The sequence below is a fragment of the Oncorhynchus masou genome, chromosome 1 (assembly GCF_036934945.1).
Source record: "Oncorhynchus masou masou isolate Uvic2021 chromosome 1, UVic_Omas_1.1, whole genome shotgun sequence".
NCBI lineage: Eukaryota > Metazoa > Chordata > Actinopteri > Salmoniformes > Salmonidae > Oncorhynchus > Oncorhynchus masou.
Window position 1 is genome coordinate 78,513,803 of NC_088212.1, and position 22,267 is coordinate 78,536,069.

The 22,267-nt window shown below is 45.9% G+C and overlaps 1 non-coding gene across 1 annotated transcript; it reads right to left on the bottom strand.

Moving 5' to 3' along the window:
- Positions 1-19,893: 19,893 nt before the first annotated feature.
- Positions 19,894-19,949, bottom strand: LOC135551690 (U7 small nuclear RNA). Its single transcript, XR_010457353.1, has one exon. It is a non-coding gene; the product is annotated as a U7 small nuclear RNA (small nuclear RNA).
- Positions 19,950-22,267: the final 2,318 nt, after the last annotated feature.

The following is a 22,267-nucleotide window of genomic DNA, read 5'->3' on the forward strand; positions in this document are numbered from 1 at the left end:
CCCATCTGTAAACTCAGAGGGGGATAAACCAGAGGGTCCTGTAATGAAAGTCACTCTGGTGTCCTACCGAGAGGTCAAGCTTTTACACCTAGCCATGGCCCACACGGAGCTAAGCATTACTGACCAACCGGCCTTGGAAATGACTCACAGATAAGGGAACTAATGTCAGTGAATTGTAGAAATGTAGATCAGAAAAGCTATAACAGCAGCTAAATCAACAGCTAATCAACAACTAAATCAACAGCTAAATCAGCGGCTATAAGAGCAGATAAATCAACAGCTAAATCAACAGCTTTAACAGCAGCTAAATCAACAGCTAAATCAACAGCTAAGTCAGCAGCTATAAGAGCAGATAAATCAGCAGATAAATCAACAGCTATAACAGCAGCTAAATCAACAGCTAAAACAACAGCTATAAGAGCAGATAAATCAGCAGATAAATCAACAGCTAAATCAACAGCTATAACAGCAGCTAAATCAACAGCTAAATCAGCAGCTATAAGAACAGATAAATCAGCAGATAAATCAACAGCAGATAAATCGGCAGATAAATCAGCAGCTGTAACAGCAGATAAATTAGCAGTTAAATCAGCAGCTATAACAGCAGATAAATCAACAGCCCTATCAACAGCTAAATCAGCACTTAAATCAACAACTAAATCAGCAGCTATACCAGCAGATACATCAGCAGCTATAACAGCAGATAAATCAGCACCTAAATCAACAGCTAAATCAGCAGCTATACCAGCAAATAAATCAGCAGCTATAACAGCAGATACATCAGCACCTAAATCAATAGCTATATCAGCAGTTAAATCAGCAGCTATATCAGCAGCTACTATAAATCTCTCTAACTGGCTATGCAATTTAATGGCACAATAAATAACCATAAATGTATTTCCCGCAATACAGTCCAAAATGTTACGATTCTGTTTATTTCCAGGGCTTCTCCAGCTGTCTATGTCTAGTGCCATGAATGGAATACGTTTATCATCCTATATTGAAATATTGTGCATGTATTTTCACTATCATACCAGAGGATGGCAGAGTGTTTGATGAGGCCTGGTTCGTTCTGATGCAACCAGAGGAGGGAAGAGGAGGAGGGGAGGGCTCCTACACATACAATGGGCTTTGCTCGGGCCCCATTAAGCATTACAAAACCTACTTATTTTCTCAATTCCACGCCTCCATTTATTTTCTCTTCTTCCCATTCTGTTAAATGGAAAAGTGGTAAAGAAGTGGCAAATAAATCCAACTACAATAGTCATCCGTGTCACATTTCAAATGTATCTCAAAACATGACCAAAGGATGTTTGTGACAGTTGTGACACTAAGAACTCAGACCTAATATCTACAGTAAAAATCCCTGTTGATGCTTTCCCTTCATCCTACCGGACAACCATGGAGTAGTGACAGACAAGTAATAGTGACAACGATGGAGTAGTGACAGACAGGTAATAGTGACAACCATGGAGTAGTGACAGACAGGTAATAGTGACAACCATGGAGTAGTGACAGACAGGTAATAGTGACAACCATGGAGTAGAGACAGACAGGTAATAGTGACAACCATGGAGTAGAGACAGACAGGTAATAGTGACAACCATGGAGTAGTGACAGACAGGTAATAGTGACAACCATGGAGTAGAGACAGACAGGTAATAGTGACAACCATGGAGTAGTGACAGTCAGGTAATAGTGACAACCATGGAGTAGTGACAGACAGGTAATAGTGATAACCATGGAGTAGTGACAGACAGGTAATAGTGACAACCATGGAGTAGTGACTGACAGGTAATAGTGACAACCATGGAGTAGAGACAGACAGGTAATAGTGACAACCATGGAGTGGAGACAGAAAGGTAATAGTGACAACCATGGAGTAGAGACAGACAGGTAATAGTGACAACCATGGAGTAGAGACAGAAAGGTAATAGTGACAACCATGGAGTAGAGACAGAAAGGTAATAGTGACAACCATGGAGTAGTGACAGACAGGTAATATTGACAACCATGGAGTAGAGACAGAAAGGTAATAGTGACAACCATGGAGTAGAGACAGACAGGTAATAGTGACAACCATGGAGTAGTGACAGACAGGTAATAGTGACAACCATGGAGTAGAGACAGACAGGTAATAGTGACAACCATGGAGTAGAGACAGACAGGTAATAGTGACAACCATGGAGTGGAGACAGACAGGTAATAGTGACAACCATGGAGTAGAGACAGACAGGTAATAGTGACAACCATGGAGTAGTGACAGACAGGTAATAGTGACAACCATGGAGTAGAGACAGACAGGTAATAGTGACAACCATGGAGTAGAGACGGAAAGGTAATAGTGACAACCATGGAGTAGAGACAGACAGGTAATAGTGACAACCATGGAGTGGAGACAGAAAGGTAATAGTGACAACCATGGAGTAGAGACAGACAGGTAATAGTGACAACCATGGAGTAGAGACAGAAAGGTAATAGTGACAACCATGGAGTGGAGACAGAAAGGTAATAGTGACAACCATGGAGTGGAGACAGACAGGTGATATTTTTATCTATTATTATTATTATTATGTTTTCACCTTTATTTAACCAGTTCTCATTTACAACTGCAATCTGGCCAAGATAAAGCAAAGCAGTGCGACACAAACAACAACACAGGGTTACAAAAATGGAGTAGAGACAGACAGGTAATAGTGACAATCATTGGGAATTGAATGAATCTACTTTCAGTGTGTTGAAGTTGCTATTGGTAGCTAATGTAAAGTATATTTCCAAATACAACTGGTGTAAACTTTACCATGAAATGATTGCTTACGAGCCCTTCCCAACGACGCAGAGTTCAAAAATTATAATATATATAAAATGGTAACACAAGATATTATACCCAAGAATGGAGCTATATACAGGAAGTACCAGTACCAGATCAATGTGGAGCTATATACAGGAAGTACCAGTACCAGATCAATGTGGAGCTATATACAGGAAGTACCAGTACCAGATCAATGTGGAGCTATATACAGGAAGTACCAGTACCAGATCAATGTGGAGCTATATACAGGAAGTACCAGTACCAGATCAATGTGGAGCTATATACAGGAAGTACCAGTACCAGATCAACGTGGAGCTATATACAGGAAGTATCAGTACCAGATCAATGTGGAGCTATATACAGAAAGTACCAGTACCAGATCAATGTGGAGCTATATACAGGAAGTACCAGTACCTGATCAATGTGGAGCTATATACAGAAAGTACCAGTACCAGATCAATGTGGAGCTATATACAGGAAGTACCAGTACCAGATCAATGTGGAGCTATATACAGAAAGTACCAGTACCAGATCAATGTGAAGCTATGTACAGGAGGTACCAGTACAGTGCAGAGATGTGAGGTATTTGAACTAGATATGTACATGAAAGCAGGGTAAAGTGACAAGGCATCAGGAGAGATAATAATAATAATAAATAAACTACAGAGTAGCGGCAGCAGCAAATTATGAGTGTAAAAGTGTGAGTGTGTGTATGTGAGTGTGAGTGTATGTAATGTGTATGTATGTGTGTTTGTGTTGTGTCAGTATGTGTGTGTGCGTTATGTATGTGCGTATGTTGTATATGTGAATGTGTTTGGTTTTTTGTGTGGGAGTGTCAATGCAATGTGTGCTAGTGAGTTCTGTACATGGTGTGTCTGTGCAGATAGTTTAGGTACCATTAATTGATTATTTAGCATTCTGGTTATTTAGCAGTCGTATGGCTTGAGGGTAGAAGGTGTCTCAAAGCCTGTTGGTCCGAGAGCCGATGCTCCGGTACCAGTTGCCGGATGGTAGTGGAGTGAACAGTCTATGGCTTGGGTGACGAGAGTCTTTGGCAATTTTTCGGGTCTTCCTAAAGTAGGCCTACACATCCATCTGCCTAGGCTGTGATCTACAAACCATACAACAGTCTCCACAAACCACTCCACCAGCGCTCTACCGTAGTCTACATATTTAAGCTCTGATCTGCGAGCTGGTGACGCAGTTAGTTCACTAATAAAGAGATAATGAGCGAGTCGAACAGATGGATCCCTGTGATCTGCAATGGGGGCCACAGTGCAAAAGTTTACCTTCCCAGGCCATGGAGATGAGGGAGATGGAGGAAGAGTCTAGAGCATGCTGTACAAGCAGCCTGCAGGATGAAAGGCGAGGCCTGAGTCTGCAGCATAGATCTACATCCACAGAGGGATTACTGACACCTACTTCCAGCTTAGGACAGACTTTTGAAGTTTGGGATGGGAGGGAAAAGAGAGATCCCTTTGGCTAGAGTCCTGTTTGATTCTGGTGGGAGTCCTCTCTCCTAATCCCCCTGTCCCGTTCTCACCTTCTGCCTGATCCACTGCCTCCTCTTCTTTTCTCCTCCCTCCCTTCATCCCCCCGGTCCGGGATCATTATCCGCCCCTCCGCCCCGCTCGGCCAAGGGGGCTCCCCCCCATTCATTTCCCTAAGAAGATTACAGAGTGTGCGTTTGTTGTTGTTGTTTGAGCCATCTGATTTGCCTAAGCCCTTTGTTTTTTCTTCTGGTTTACACTTTAATGCCCCCGAAAGAGTTCCACCCAATGACAGGGGAGCTCAAACTGACCCACTGCTCTGCAGAGAAGAGAAGAGAAGAGGAGAGGAGAGGAGGGGAGAGGAGAGGAGAGGAGAGGAGAGGAGAGGAGAGGAGAGGAGAGGAGAGGAGAGGAGAGGAGAGGAGAGGAGAGGAGAGGAGAGGAGAGGAGAGGAGAGGAGAGGAGAGGAGAGGAGAGAGGGAGGATCAAGCTGACCCACTAAACAACTCTGCTGAGAAGAGAAGAGGAGAGGAGAGGAGAGGAGAGGAGACAGGGAGGTTCAAGCTGACCCACTAAACAACTCTGCTGAGAAGAGAAGAGGAGAGGAGAGAAGACAAGACAGGGGAGATCAAGCTGACCCACTGCTCTGCTGAGGAGAGGAGAGGAGAAGAGAGAAGACAAGACAGGGGATATCAAGCTGACCCACTGCTCTGCTGAGGAGAGGAGAGGATAAGAGAGAAGACAAGACGGGGAGATCAAGCTGACCCACTGCTCTGCTGAGGAGAGGAGAGGATAAGAGAGAAGACAAGACAGGGGAGATCAAGCTGACCCACTGCTCTGCTGAGAAGAGGAGAGGAGAAGAGAAGAAGCAGAGAAGAACTTAAGAGACTGTGAACTGGGTTTCAGCCGGAGGGGGAGGATGGAAGATTTGCTGGAGGAGGAAACACACACTGGTTTCCACTCATCTGACTACTGTCCTCAGCATATGCAGTGCTAAAGGGCCTGCTACCTCAGAGCTCGAAGCCAGAGCCAGCCTCCACGCGGTTGATAAGGAAGATGGAGGACCACAGGCCCATAGCCTACTGCTGTCAGAGCCCTGAGCCAACCAGCGTTCTCACACGTGATACGGATGGACCACAGGCCTCCATAACCTACAGTCAGTAGCTGCTTTTGTCTGGAATAGAAACAATACACTGCCTTGGCCAGACTGGAGCTAACCTAGCTGTTGTTGTAGCGGTCTGCCAAATTCTATCCTGAAAAATGAACTCTCAGAATGATGTGGTCAGTTGGCAGGCCAGCAGGATGCGTTGGGCCTTCCTCTCTTGAAATGCTCTTGTTTTTACGACCTAAAATTGGATGGGGAATTATTTTGCGATGACCGTTTGTGTGCTCCGGTCGCTCCGTCTTCCCTATGTGGCATCTCATTAGTAAGACGAACACAGTCTGACCATGGTCCAACAGCAACTTGGCAGTCAAGTTTGTCAGGGCTCTGCTCATCTCACACATCATTATCAGCTGAATGTTATGTCATTAATCCAGCTTTTCATAAGCAAAGAAGGGGGTCTGTGGTTGTAAATGCGGATGGAGAGAGTGCAGAGAGGGGACTGACTCTCTCACCCAGTTGAAGTGAGAATTCAACATTCATAAAATGCCCTCTTCTTGTGTTGCTATATTCTGTTTATCGTTACAAACAGTTAGATGCCATGACTAGTGTGTTGAAGGAAGCATGGCATTTTAATTGTATTACTTATTCATCAAGAAAAATGAATACCTTTAACAAATATATTTCCCATTACTTTGAGTGTGTAACAGAATTAAAAGGTAACCATATTAAAATTATGTGTGATGAAAACAGAAATCTATAGCACTGACAGAGAATGTAGTTATTTACATCAGCACCAAGGGCAACACAGGGCATCCCTGATCCAACACACACACATACACACCCCAAACAATATGCACCAACCCCCACCCAAACGACCTAACCTCCACACACACACAGGTTCCTATCAGCACCGAACAATTCCATACAATTAATGTGACAAAGTAAAATGTAATTGATTGATAAGGACCACAACGGCCAGCGCTCACCTTCCCAGGGTGCATTTGTCTTGGAGCGCAACCACAGACAGCCAGAGCAGATGCCATCAGCCCCGTCAACGGGCCAGCCCTTATCAGCCACCAGGATCGAAATGTAGCCCTTTCTAGGTATCGCCACCATCACCCCGAGAGGCACGCCGGTGAAAAGGCCCACCACTAATAGGACAGGCATCAGAGAGGTACATCTCTGACCAGATCAAAAGGACATAGCAGACCAGAGAGAGACGCTCTGCTCTTTAAGGTCACAACAGCTGACTTTGCCTTATGTCTTTAAACAAAAACATTCTCTGACGAACAGCGAGAAAGAATCTTGAGGACAGTGATTTGTATAGACCTACCCGATGAGAGAGTGGACGGATTGAAAAAGAAAGGCTTGCTTTGTTCGGGTTGCTAGTCTCCCTTTTTTTCATTTAGTGGAAACAAGAGCGAGCCAGACAACAGTTGTGACTAGAATACATCAGTGGGAATAAATGAAAGATGTTGGCTGCATAAACTCAGTCTTGTTTAACCTGCAACAATGTCAACAGTTCAGCATTGATCTACAAATGGAAAAATACTGCTGCCTGCTTCTGCCTGATGTGTAATTACAGAATGACTGTATCTGTGTCTGTGGATCCATTCATCACAGTGTTAGCAGGACAAGTGGTGGCCCAGAGTCTGAATCACGTAGATGCTGCTGGCTTCCAAACAACGAGAGGATGGATATATTTTGGCCTTAGGTTGGACGAGGACATCAAAAAGACAACGTGGGAATATAAACTGCTATTGCTGAAAAGGCACACGTAACAACAAGCAGATGTATACATTGGTATTCCACACTCACTGAACTGACCAATGTACAAAATAATAATATAATCAAGGCCGTGACACTGGTGTAACAAATGTTATGCTCTACCAACTGAGCTTCATAGGACCATCTGTCTGGTTCTTCCCACATATACAAAAAGTATTGTTAACATGATAACATAGGCATCCATTAACGTGATCCCTCTGGTCCTTCACCAGCATTTATAACATGTTTGTGTCCTGTCCCTCTGGTCCTTCACCAGCAGTTATAACATGTCTGTGTCATGTCCCTCTGGTCCTTCACCAGCATTTATAACATGTCTGTGTCCTGTCCCTCTGGTCCTTCACCAGAATTTATAACATGTCTGTGTCCCTCTGGTCCTTCACCAGCATTTATAACATGTCTGTGTCCTGTCCCTCTGGTCCTTCACCAGCATTTAGAACATGTCTGTGTCCCTCTGGTCCTTCACCAGCATTTATAACATGTCTGTATCCCTCTGGTCCTTCACCAGCATTTATAACATGTCCCTGACCTGTCCCTCTGGTCCTTCACCAGCATTTATAACATGTCTGTATCCCTCTGGTCCTTCACCAGCATTTATAACATGTCCCTGACCTGTCCCTCTGGTCCTTCACCAGCATTTATAACATGTCCCTGACCTGTCCCTCTGGTCCTTCACCAGCATTTATAACATATCTCTGTCCTGTCCCTCTGGTCCTTCACCAGCATTTATAACATGTCCCTGACCTGTCCCTCTGGTCCTTCACCAGCATTTATAACATATCTCTGTCCTGTCCCTCTGGTCCTTCACCAGCATTTATAACATGTCCCTGACCTGTCCCTATGGTCCTTCACCAGCATTTATAACATATCTCTGACCTGTCCCTCTGGTCCTTCACCAGCATTTATAACATGTTTGTGTCCTGTCCCTCTGGTCCTTCACCAGCATTTATAACATGTTTGTGTCCTGTCCCTCTGGTCCTTCACCAGCATGTATAACATATATGTCTCCCTCTGGTCCTTCACCAGCATTTATAACATGTTTGTGTCCTGTCCCTCTGGTCCTTCACCAGCATTTATAACATGTCTCTGTCCTGTCCCTCTGGTCCTTCACCAGCATTTATAACATGTTTGTGTCCTGTCCCTCTGGTCCTTCACCAGCATTTATAACATGTCTGTGTCCTGTCCCTCTGGTCCTTCACCAGCATTTATAACATGTCTGTGTCCTGTCACTCTGGTCCTTCACCAGCATTTATAACATGTCTGTGTCCTGTCCCTCTGGTCCTTCACCAGCATTTATAACATGTTTGTGTCCTGTCCCTCTGGTCCTTCACCAGCATTTATAACATGTCTCTGTCCTGTCCCTCTGGTCATTCACCAGCATTTATAACATGTTTTTGTCCTGTCCCTCTGGTCCTTCAGCAGCATTTATAACATGTCTGTGTCCTGTCCCTCTGGTCCTTCACCAGCATTTATAACATATTTGTGTCCTGTCCCTCTGGTCCTTCACCAGCATTTATAACATGTTTGTGTCCTGTCCCTCTGGTCCTTCACCAGCATTTATAACATGTCTCTGACCTGTCCCTCTGGTCCTTCACCAGCATTTATAACATGTTTGTGTCCAGTCCCTCTGGTCCTTCACCAGCATTTATAACATGCTTGTGTCCTGTCCCTCTGGTCCTTCACCAGCATTTATAACATGTTTGTGTCCTGTCCCTCTGGTCCTTCACCAGCATTTAGAACATGTCTGTGACCTGTCCCTCTGGTCCTTCACCAACATTTATAACATGTCTCTGACCTGACCCTCGGGTCCTTCACCAGCATTTATAACATGTTTGTGACCTGTCCCTCTGGTTCTTCACCAGCATTTATAACATGTCTGTGTCCTGTCCCTCTGGTCCATCACCAGCATTTATAACATGTATGTCTCCCTCTGGTCCTTCACCAGCATTTATAACATGTTTGTGTCCTGTCCCTCTGGTCCTTCACCAGCATTTATAACAAGTCTCTGACCTGTCCCTCTGGTCCTTCACCAGCATTTATAACATGTTTGTGTCCTGTCCCTCTGGTCCTTCACCAGCATTTATAACATGTCTGTGTCCCTCTGGTCCTTCACCAGCATTTAAAACATGTTTGTGTCCTGTCCCTCTGGTCCTTCACCAGAATTTATAACATGTCCCTGACCTGTCCCTCTGGTCCTTCACCAGCATTTATAACATGTCTGTGTCCTGTCCCTCTGGTCCTTCACCAGCATTTATAACATGTTTGTGTCCTGTCCCTCTGGTCCTTCACCAGCATTTATAACATGTCTCTGTCCTGTCCCTCTGGTCCTTCACCAGCATTTATAACATGTTTGTGTCCTGTCCCTCTGGTCCTTCACCAGCATTTATAACATGTCCCTGACCTGTACCTCTGGTTCATTTAAAACATGTCTGTGACCTGTCCCTCTGGTCCTTCACCAGCATTTATGACATGTTTGTGTCCTGTCCCTCTGGTCCTTCACCAGCATTTATAACATGTCTCTGTCCTGTCCCTCTGGTCCTTCACCAGCATTTATAACATGTTTGTGTCCAGTCCCTCTGGGCCTTCACCAGCATTTATAACATGCTTGTGTCCTGTCCCTCTGGTCCTTCATCAGCATTTATAACATGTTTGTGTCCTGTCCCTCTGGTCCTTCACCAGCATTTAGAACATGTCTGTGACCTGTCCCTCTGGTCCTTCACCAACATTTATAACATGTCTCTGACCTGTCCCTTGGGTCCTTCACCAGCATTTATAACATGTTTGTGACCTGTCCCTCAGTGTTTCACCAGCATTTATAACATGTTTGTGTCCTGTCCCTCTGGTCTTTCACCAGCATTTATAACATGTTAGTGTCCTGTCCCTCTGGTCCTTCACCAGCATTTATAACATGTTTGTGTCCTGTCCCTCTGGTCCTTCACCAGCATTTATAACATGTTTGTGTCCTGTCCCTCTGGTCCTTCACCAGCATTTATAACATGTTTGTGTCCTGTCCCTCTGGTCCTTCACCAGCATTTATAACATGTCTGTATCCCTCTGGTCCTTCACCAGCATTTATAACATGTTTGTGTCCTGTCCCTCTGGTCCTTTACCAGCATTTAGAACATGTCTGTGACCTGTCCCTCCGGTCCTTCACCAACATTTATAACATGTCTCTGACCTGTCCCTCTGGTTCTTCACCAGCATTTTTAACATGTTTGTGTCCTGTCCCTCTGGTCTTTCACCAGCATTTATAACATGTTTGTGTCCTTGCCCTCTGGTCCTTCACCAGCATTTATAACATGTTTGTGTCCTGTCCCTCTGGTCCTTCACCAGCATTTATAACATGTTTGTGTCCTGTCCCTCTGGTTCTTCACCAGCATTTATAACATGTCTGTGTCCTGTCCCTCTGGTCCTTCACCAACATTTATAACATATCTGTGTCCTGTCCCTCTGGTCCTTCACCAGCATTATAACATGTCAATGTCCCTCTGGTCCTTCACCAGCATTTATAACATGTCTCTGTCCCTCTGGTCCTTCAACAACATTTATAACATGTCAGTTTCCCTCTGGTCCTTCACCCGCATTTATAACATGTCTGTGTCCTGTCCCTCTGGTCCTTCACCAGCATTTATAACATGTCAATGTCCCTCTGGTCCTTCACCGGCATTTATAACATGTCTCTGTCCCTCTGGTCCTTCAACAACATTTATAACATGTCTGTGTCCCTCTGGTCCTTCACCAGCATTTATAACATGTCTGTGTCCCTCTGGTCCTTCACCAATATTCATAACATGTCTGTGTCCCTCTGGTCCTTCACCAGCATTTATAACATGTCTGTGTCCCTCTGGTCCTTCACCAGCATTTATAACATGTCTGTGTCCCTCTGGTCCTTCACCAGCATTTATAACATGTCTGTGTCCATCTAGTACTTCACCAACATTTATAACATGTCTGTGTCCTGTCCCTCTGGTCCTTCACCAGCATTTATAACATGTTAGTGTCCTGTCCCTCTGTGTCCATCTCCATCATTAATTATAACATGTTGTTGTCCTGTCCCTCTGAGTCCTTCACCAACATGTCTAACATTTCAGTGTCCTGTCCCCTGAGTCCTTCACAAGCATTTATAACATGTTAGTGTCCTGTCCCTCTGAGTCCTTCTCCATCATTAATTATAACATGTTGTTGTCCTGTCCCTCTGAGTCCTTCACCAACATGTCTAACATTTCAGTGTCCTGTCCCCTGAGTCCTTCACAAGCATTTTTAACATGTTAGTGTCCTGTCCCTCTGAGTCCTTCTCCATCATTAATTATAACATGTCAACATCCTGCCCCTCTGTCTCCTTCACCATCAATAATTATAACATGTATGTGTCCTGTCCCTCTGGTCCTTCACCAGCATTTATAACATGTCTGTGTCCATCTAGTCCTTCACCAACATTTATAACATGTTAGTGTCCTGTCCCTCTAAGTCCTTCACCATCATTTAAAACATGTCTGAGTCCTGTCCCTCTGAGTCCTTCGCCATCATTTAAACATTTCTGAGTCCTATCCCTCTGAGTCCTTTGCCATCATTTAAAACATGTCTGAGTCCTATCCCTCTGAGTCCTTCGCCATAATTTAAAACATGTCTGAGTCCTGTCCCTCTGAGTCCTTCGCCATCATTTAAAACATGTCCGAGTCCTGTCCCTCTGAGTCCTTCGCCATCATTTAAAACATGTCCGAGTCCTGTCTCTCTGAGTCATTCACCTGAATTTATAACTTGTCAGTGTCTTGTCCTTCTGAGTTCTTAATCCAGTATTAGTTATAAAATGTCTGTGTCCTGTCCCTCTCCCTCCCCACCTAGATATCCCCTCACCCCCTCACCAGCCACCCCCTTCCATCCTGGCCTCAGCCTCCAGCCCCTAGCCTCTTCTCTAGCATCCTCCCCACCCTCCACCCTCCATCCCTTTATTCCTCCACCCCTCAACCTTCACCCATCATCCCTCCACCCCTCAGCCTCCACCCATCATCCCTCCACCCCTCAGCCTGGTTCCACATCTGGAAGTGCCTCGGCCCATGACGGACAGCCCGCTGTGAGCGTTTACTGCCCATGACATGCTGGGGATTATCTGCTAAGGTTCTTTGGTTTGGTGAAGTCAGCCTCCCATTCCTCAGCAGCTAAAGTCAGTTCTTGTTATGTATTAATAAAGACATTTTTCATTTTGGGTTTGGGGTGTGTGTGAAGGGATAGGGGAGCGTAAACATGTCATCTGGAAGGACGAGGTGTGTGTGTGTGTGTGTGTGTGTGTGTGTGTGTGTGTGTGTGTGTGTGTGTGTGTGTGTGTGTGTGTGTGTGTGTGTGTGTGTGTGTGTGTGTGTGTGTGTGCAATACATGTGTGCAATGCAATTGTGTGTAGACAGTATGAGTCTGTGCTGTAGATATCCATGTCCAAATATGTGGTGTGTGTGTATACATTAGCGTGTACATTTATATTTTTATGACTGCCTTCTCCTCTCTCCAGCTGCATCCTGGCCCTCTTGGATCCCTGCAGGAAGTGGGCAGTGGGGCCTGCAGGGTGCAGGGCCCAGTCGGTTCAAATCCTCTTCCCCTGTGATGCCATGCGGGGAGGCTGATGGGGGAAACAGGGGAGGGTGGTAGAGACATGGGAAGAATGGGGGAGGCAGGGTGAGATGGAGGAGAGACAGTGAGACTGGGGGAGTCTGTTTGCGGGAGAATGGGAAAGATTGGGGGAGGCAGTATGAGGAAAACAGTGGAGGCAGGAAGGGGAGGCAGGAGGGAGAGGGGAGGCTGTATGGGGGAGGCAGGAGTGAGAGGGGGAGGCTGTATGGGGATGCAGGAGGGAGAGGGGAGTTTGTATGGGGAGGCAGGAGGGAGAGGGGAGGCTGTATGCGGGAGGCAGGAGGTAGAGGGGAGGCTGTATGGGGATGCAGGAGGGAGAGGGGAGGTTGTATGGGGAGGCAGGAGGGAGAGGGGAGACTGTATGTGGAGGCAGGAGGGAGAAGGGGTGACTGTATGGGTAGACAGGAAGGTGAGGGTGGAGGCAGGAGTGAGAGGGGGAGGCTGTATGGGGATGCAGGAGGGAGAGGGGAGGCTGTATGGGGAGGCAGGAGGGTGAGGGGGTGAAGGGGGGGGGGCGTATGGGGGAGGCAGGAGGGCGGTGGCGAGGGGAGGCTGTATGGGGGAGGCAAGAGGGTGAGGGGCAGTCAGGATGGTGAGGGGAGGCTGTATGGGGGAGACAGTGAAGGGTTATGGGGGAGGCAGGAGGGAGAAGGGGAGGCTGTATGGGGGAGGAAAGAGGGAGATGGGGAGGCTGTACTGTATGTGAGAGATGGGAGGAGCCTGCTGCAGCCACACTGGGCCTCAGTCAACAGCAGCAGGAGACAGAAGGAGAGGCGCTGCAGGCGGCAACAGGGCCGGGCTCCCTGACGGCCTCACCCCACTGATCCCACAAATTCGGTAAACTTCATGGAAATGTAATAAGTGCCGCTGCTTTGTGTTCGCCTGCAGAGCCTAGAGCCACAGCAGAGCCCAGGCCTGGATAGATGGTGCTGGGAGGCACATGTGTGATGATTTACACAGCATACAGACAGACAGCCACACAGCCGGCATCCCAAATATTCCATATTCCCTATATAGTGCACTACATTTGACTATGGACTCTGGTCAAAAGTAGTGCACTTTATAGGGAATAGGGTGACATTTGGGACAGACACACAGACACAGGCTACCTGCCCTTTTTCTTCCTCCTCCTCCTCTAAGCAAGGGAGGGAGGGAGGTAGAGAAGTCCCTGTTAGTGTGGGTCTAGAAGCTACAGAGACAGCCATGACCCCAGGGCCTGCGCTGCTTAAGCCAATATAGACTCTGTACGTCCTGAGGGGGAATAATATCTATCTGGGGCTCCTGTCATTGGCCTGTCTTATTTCCCCCTCCCTTCCTCTCCTCCCTTGCTCTTTCTTCCTTCATCCCTTGTCTCTCTTCCTCCCTCTCTCTTTGCCTCCTTCAAAGGGAAGCCTCGCCTCGGCTGCTTCTGCCTGGCTAGAGAGCAGAGCCTTTGAGTTAAAAGGACCAGTCTGTTCTGCGCCTCTCATTTTGAAATCATCCGACTTTGCTCTCTGGTCCCAGGTCTCTCCTTTTCCAGTGACTGCATGGCTTCTGCCTGCCTGCTGCTCTGTTCTGAGCAGCACTCTCTCTGCCATGACAACTAAATAGCCCCCTAATACCACTTCATAAAGCAGAGGAGTATCCTACAGACTAGGTCCTGTAAATGAAAGACATAAATGGCTTCATGGAAGGCTTTAAGAGTGAACCTTCCACTGAAATGACAGGAGTGGCTTAACAGCTGGGGCTAAATGATTCCTTAACTAGGCATAATTTATAGACATGTCCTAGGGTGAGGAATAAATGTATCGCCATGTTACGAGGACTGGGACCAGGAGGAGAGCAGAGGCGGTGTGTGTGCTCCTACTGTATGTGAGTGTGTGACAGTATGCTGTATATTAACAACAGCTGGGGTAGGGTGGGTTGATATTTGGAGTTAGAGGGCAGACCAAGAGGTGATGGGGAGACATGATGGCAAGCAGCAAAACACACATTAGTCAGCGTTTCCTCTGTCACAAAGGCACCAGTGGTCAGTAATACAGACTGTATACACTAACAGACCTCAACTCTACTCACTGCCACAGAACCTGTCACTGTAAACAACAAACACCTCAACTGTCCCCTCACCCGTTTGCCATGTCAACACTCGTTTTCTCAGATAAACATCCCACAAGAATGAAGTAGAAAAAAACATGAAAATAATACTCTCCTCCTTTCCCAAACCCATGCAGAGATCAGATGTTTATTCTGCTGTTTATTTAGCTGAGTTTCTTATCAGCAGACAGACAACAATGAACAGGTGCAGGCACCTATTGCTCGCAGATGACAAGAGATGGAGTTGAGTGAAGGAGAACTCTCGGAGAGAGATAAGAGCTTTTCTACCCACCTCGCCAAGGTTCCGCGTTCCGACGTTCCGCTCCCCGTGTTCCGCCAGCAGTGTTCTGATGAGGCTGTTAAGCAGATGAATGCTCCCGTCATTTACCCATTGGGCTGTTTGTAAGCCAACAATTCCTCCATTCATTTTTCACATAATCTTTCCCCTCTTTATCGTGTCGGGGGCTTTGAGGGTTGCCTGCTGAGGTGTGTGTGTCTGCGTGTGTGCGTGTGTTTGAGTGTGTGTGTGTTTGTACTACAGAGAGATGAGGGGGGCAGACAGGCAAAGTGGAAGGACGCTGAGCTCTCTGAGGGGATGTTTGGCTTTGTAATTTCACCCTTGAAATTCGTGATTACAAACGGGACAACTTTTTTAATTTTCTCTTTTGTCTGGGATTCAGCTGCCTGACAGTGTGCCCCAGCAGCCAGGCCTTTTAATCAATCACCTAGATAATCAAATGTCACTGGCTATCTGCTCCATGTAATTACTTTTGCAATTAAAAATCAATCTCCAGTCACCTCGTCTAATTAGAGCGATGGGCAGATCTTCATCTAGATTGATTTTATAATACATATTGACTTCAAATGCCATAATGTTGCCATATTCCTTTATTTTCATGCTCTGCAGATGAACAAAACAAAGCTGGGGAACATGGCAAAATGTCTGGGAGGGGTTACTTCGATGCACCGAGCTTTGAGTCCCAGGAAGTAAAAGGTCTCAGGCCCTGGAAAGGTTCACCTCATCTCTGTCTAATGATGACAACCAACGCTCCTCTTGGAGGGGGAGGAGGGGGAGGAGGAGCGGACAAATGGCAGGCCAATAAGCTGAATGACAGGCTACAGCCATTAAAAAAACATTTGTTGGAAACATAAGCTTATACAGTACAGCAGAATAACTGATAGCCGCAGAGCCAGGGCCCTCCTCCGGAATACAAATGTAATCTATAGAGGTTCTAATAATGATGTGAGGGGACAAGGGAGAACATTGGCTTTTAACACAATATTGACATCCAAACGCGTGTTATCTTGGGGATCTAACATGGCTCGCTACGCGGCGTCTCTCATTCTCCCACTATACATCATGACGGCCGCCACCGGGACTGCCAGCGGCTGGATATAAACCAATCAAACCCTGGTGCTGGAGAGAGACAGGTTGAAACAGGTTGTTCATGACTCTCTCTCTCACAGCGTTAGCAGATTTGTTTCTGGGCAAAACAGGCAGATGTGTCCATCTGGATGACATCATAATGACATGTGGGGACATGGTCGGGGACAGGCGTGTGACAGGCGTGTTGTATGTATGGCGGGTAGCAGTACGGTTCTCTAGCTAGCCTGTCTCTCTCTGTCTCACAGGCCTTCAGGGAGACCACTGACAGACAGCACCAATAATGAACCTCTCCTCCTACATATGCCTGTTCTGACACACACACACACACACACACACACACACACACACACACACACACACACACACACACACACACACACACACACACACACACACACACACACACACACACACACACACACACACACACACACACACACACACACACACACACACACACACACACACACGCACGCCCACTCATACATACATACACACGGCCTCAGGGAGAGGGGTGATCATGCACGTCAGACAACAGTGAAGGCTATAGGGAGACAGTATACTTATAGACCAGCTGAACCTGAACAAGACCATCTGTAGGCCTACCAGTCATGGGTCTATTGAGATACAAGTAGATTTAAATGCACTCTTCAACCAATGAATTCACTCTTTTCCTACAAGGTGATTGGAACTACGATGCTACTAATACTGTATTAAATTGCTATAGTGCTCTGTATCCAAAAGTGATTAATTCTGTCCCTCAGAAGTGAGATGAGGTGTGAGAGAAGCAAGGCATCCCTCCTCCCCCTGGCAAGGGGAAATAGAGAGCTCTAAAGAGTCTGTAAACCCAATCCAGACAGCCAAAGTGATTAGAGGGGAGATCAAAACCATATAACCCTGAGGAGATGGGGGAGAGAGAGAGAGAGAGAGGGAGAGAGAGAGGGAGAGAGAGAGAGAGAGAGAGAGAGAGAGAGAGAGAGAGATGAAAGAGAGCAAGGAGGGATTAAACCAATATCACACTGATGGGGGTATGATCGGACCGATCCATTAGTGTCTAAAGAGAGGCGTAAACAAAGGCCTAGTTACCTCATCGCTCCGCTCGCTCCTCTAGGCCAGCCTGGTGTGTGGTAGATGTGAATGGTGATTGGGCTGCTTTAGCGCAGTGCTGCTGAGGTGGAGGGAGGCCTTCTCCCCTTCTCTTCTCCCACTGTGCCCAGTAATAAGGGCAGCACTTATCACCCGTCGCCTCCAGCCACTTCCAAAGGTGCAGGGGCACACGCACACACACACACACACACACACACACACACACACACACACACACACACACACACACACACACACACACACACACACACACACACACACACACACACACACACACACACACACACACACACACACACACACACACACACACACACACACACACACACACACACACACACACACACACACACACACACACACACACACACACACACGGGCCCAGAGAGGAGTAATTAATCATCATGGAGAGGGAGCTGTCAGATCCCCAGGTCTTTCCTACTGATAATGCTGCCTGCACAATTTAGCCTGATGGAGATGAGATTTCTCTTTCACCTCTGGCAACAAAAGAAAAGAGAAGAGAGAGAAGAAACACGAAACAAATATATATAGCACAACCCACAGTGGCCAATTGGTGGATTTAATGATTACCTTGCTCCTCTTAAGGCTGACGTCCTTATCAAGTCTAAGTGTCCCGATCAATAGTATTCCTCTCCACCTTTCCTGAAATAGCTCTCCCATCAACCCCCCCCATCTCCACCTCCAGTCCCCCCCCTCTCTATTACCACACCAGCTGTTATTAAAGGCCTTTCTCCTTGTGGGGTTTGGACTTCAGAAATATCAGCAGGTCAATATTTTCACTGATTAATATTTAGCTGTAACAGAAATTGCCATTATCGTTTTTTTTGTGTGTGTTGTTGCAGGGGTTAGCGCCTGAAGTTAAATATGAGTTGATAGGATTTTCACAATAACATAAAGTATACAGGTCAATGTTTTTTGTTCAACAAATACAAAGCAATAATCTGAACTTGATATTGTCAAAATGTCTCCATATTAATCGGCCCTACAATGTTGTGAAATTGGAATCGAGCAAATACAGTAATGGCCAAATGATGTGAATTTGACAATACTGAATACGTATGAACACTCTGTTTTTTGCATTGGCTTCAATGTTGCCTTTCCCATGGTCAAAGTGCTCCCTCTCTCCTAGGGGTCATGACCTATGGTGGTGTTGGGTCTATGGTGCTGGGTAAAGGTGTTAAGTACTAGCTGGCCTTGCCTCTGTAGTGCTCTGGCCTCGAGCCATGAGCTCTGCCCTCTGGTCTGGCCAGACTGTGGAATGTTTTCCTATGCTCTTTTAAAAGCACATTTCAGAGACGGTTTATTTGCAGATTGGGTGTCGGGTACAAATAAGCGTGATGACTCTACAGAATCCACCGTGATAACAGGAGCGAGGGGGTGCAAACACAGGAGGGAGGGAGATGAAAGAGGGACAGCTGCACTGCTCAGTGCTGGGGTCTGGATCCTTATCGGCTGGCCGGTACGCTGGGTCTTTGTGAGGCTGGTCCCATCATAAGTGGGCCACGCCAGGCGGTAGGTTCAAAGCCCCCCCTCCCTCTCTCTTTCTCTTTATTCTCTCTATTTATGTACTTTCCCTCGTTCTCCCTCTGCCTGTGTTTGTAGATGGATCAACCAGTCAAAACTCATTCAATCCCTTGAACTATTCCAGTGAACATGATATCCCTTGACCTTGACCAATTGTAACCTTTGAGCAATACCTATAGCTCCCAATGGCCCTCGATTGCTTGTTTTTTTGTGGTCCTTGGGGTCTTGGGCTGAATCTCAATGCTCAAAGTACTTATTGTCTGCTATGTTAGGTTAATAGAATCTCCCTCAAACAAAGTCTGGCTAGAAGAGCCTAAAAGAGGCAACACACAGTCTGCAAGAAACACATTTCAGTTCTTTGCAAGACCCACATGAAACAACACTATCGTTTACTATAGTATAAATACTGTTTTTGCAGACAATAATGTAGTGTTTTTTTGTGTGGATATTACTGTAGTATTTACTATAGTGTTTTTTTCCATTACTACTGTAGTATATTATAGTGTTTACAGTTTATTATAGTATTACTAGTTAAAAAACTATAGTATATACTGTAGTATCTACTGTAGTGTTTTTGCAGACACAACTAGCTAGGTTTCCATCCAATTGGCGACAGAGTTTCATGGGAATATTCTAAAATCCTCATAAGAACAAAACATTTCCCACCAGAGATGTGTTTCCATGAAATTGACTTGTTGCAGCTTAAAGGTTGTGCTTGATGACATATTCACATAAAATAACTTTTAGGGTTAAATTGCCATAATACCGAATAAATGGATTTCTAATTTTCAACTCTACCCATATTTCTCGCATAATGAATTTTACCAACGCAAAAAGATCCCACATTGTCTAGCGTAATTTGTTTAGTCAACATTTGGAAAGTTCCCTGACACATTTGCTGTTTCCATCAGGGCTAAAGTACATGAAGTACATGTCGACAAGTTTGGGATGGAAACCTGGTTATTGAAGTAGGGGCTTCTCCTTGAACAAACAAACCTATTAGACAAATACTAAAAGAGCACTTTTTCCATAAGCTGCAGGGAACACAATTTATGATCTATACTTGGCATGTAGATTTCTCACTCACGGGTGGCACATATTGGGATATGGGGGAGGGGAATGGGCAGGGTATATGCACATTAATATTAGCATATTAGTACAGTGTGTAGTACAGCATTCTACAGTATACTACAGTTTACTACATAATTCTATAGTAAGTACTACACATGATCATGAGATACTACAGTGTGTAGTATAGTATTCTACAGTATACTACAGTTTACTACATAATTATATAAGAAGTACTACACATGATTGAGGGATAGTGCAGTGTGTAGTATAGTATTCTACAATATACTACAGTTTACTACTGTCACGACAGATTTCCTCCTCTTCCTCTGAAGAGAAAACTAGAAAACACCCCATAAACATACAAAACCCCTAGACCAGACAAAACACATAAATCCCCCATGTCACAGCCTGAACTAACCAAAATAATAAAGAAAACAAAGATAACTAAGGCCAGGGCGTGACAGTACCCCCCCCCCCCAAAGGTACGGACTCCCGGCCGCACACCTAAATACATAAGGGAGGGTCTGGGTGGGCATCTGTCCACGGTGGCGGCTCTGGCGCAGGACGTGGACCCCACTCCACCATAGTTTTAGTCCGTTTTTGTGGCCTCCTAGGAACGGCGACCCTCGCCGCCAACCTAGGACTGGCAACCCTACTAAAAGGGTCCCACTGGACGAAAGAAACTCCTCTGGACTGAGGGGCAGCTCCGGACTGAGGGGTAGCTCAGGACTGAGAGGTAGCTCAGGCTGGTTGACAGCTCTGGCAGCTTCTGGCTGACTGACGGCTCCTTGCAGACTGGCAGCTCCTTGCAGATTGGCGGCTCTTTTAATTTACCTTTATTTATTTAACTAGGCAAGTCAGTTAACTTCTTGAAACTCCCCATCCCGGATCCGGGTTTGTGACTAAAGCCTCAGGCTCATTAGCATAACGCAACGTTAACGATTTCTGAAAATCGCAAATAAAATGAAAATAATGTGTCTGCTCTCAAGCTTAGCCTTTTCTTAACAACACTGTCATCTCAGATTTTCAAAATATGCTTTTGAACCATAGAAATTGACTAATTTGTGTAAGAGTATGCAAAGCTAGCATAGCATTTTGAGTAGCATGTAGCACGCAACATTTTCACAAAAACCAGATAACCAAATAAATAAAATCATTTACCTTTGAAGAGCTTCTGATGTTTTCAATGAGGAGACTCTCAGTTACATACCAAATGCGCAGTGTTTCCTGAAAGCGTCTGTGTGTAGGAGAAATCGTTCCGTTTTCTACATTGCGTCTGGCTACCGAAACGAACCGAAAATTCAGTCACCTACAACGTAAAACTTTTTCCGGATTAACTACATAATATCGACCGAAACATGGCAAACGTTGTTTGGAATCAGTCCTCAAGGTGTTTTTTCACATATCTCTTCATTGACATGCAGTTCGTGGAAGCTTGCTTTCCTCTCTGTATCGCATGGAAAAATACTGGCAGGTGACTTTTGCGCACCAATTTCGGCGCAGGACACCGGGCGGACACGTGGTAAATGTGGTCTCTTATGGTCAATCTTCCAATGATCTGCCCACAAATACGTCACAATGCTGCAGACACCTTGGGGAAACGACAGAAAGGGTTGACTCACTCCTCTTGCATTCACAGCCATATAAGGAGACCATGGAAAACAGAGCCTCAAAAATCCTTGTCATTTCCTGGATGCCATCTCATCTTGGTTTTGCCTGAAGCTCACGTTCTAGGGGACGCACAGAGAATATCTTTGTATTTCTGGACACGTCAGAGTGTTTTCTTTCGAACGGTAGCAATTATATGCATAGTCGAGCATCTTTTTGTGACAAAATATCTTGTTTAAAACGGGAACGTTTTTCATCCACAAATGAAATAGCGCCCCCATAGATGTAAGAGGTTAAGAAAAAATTCTTATTTTCAATGACGGCCTAGGAATAGTGGGTTAACTGCCTGTTCAGGGGCAGAACAACAGATTTGTACCTTGTCAGCTCGGGGATTTGAACTTGCAACCTTCCGGTTACTAGTCCGACACTCTAACCACTATGCTACCCGGCTCTGGTGGCTCAGGAAAGGCGGGAGACTCTAGCAGCTCTGGACAGGCGGGAAACTCTAGCAGCTCTGGACAGGCGGGAGACTCTAGCAGCTCTGGACAGGCGGGAGACTCTAGCAGCTCTGGACAAGCGGGAGACTCTAGCAGCTCTGGACAGGCGGGAGACACTAGCAGCTCTGGACAGGCGGGAGGCTCTGACAGCGCTGGAGAGGCGGGAGC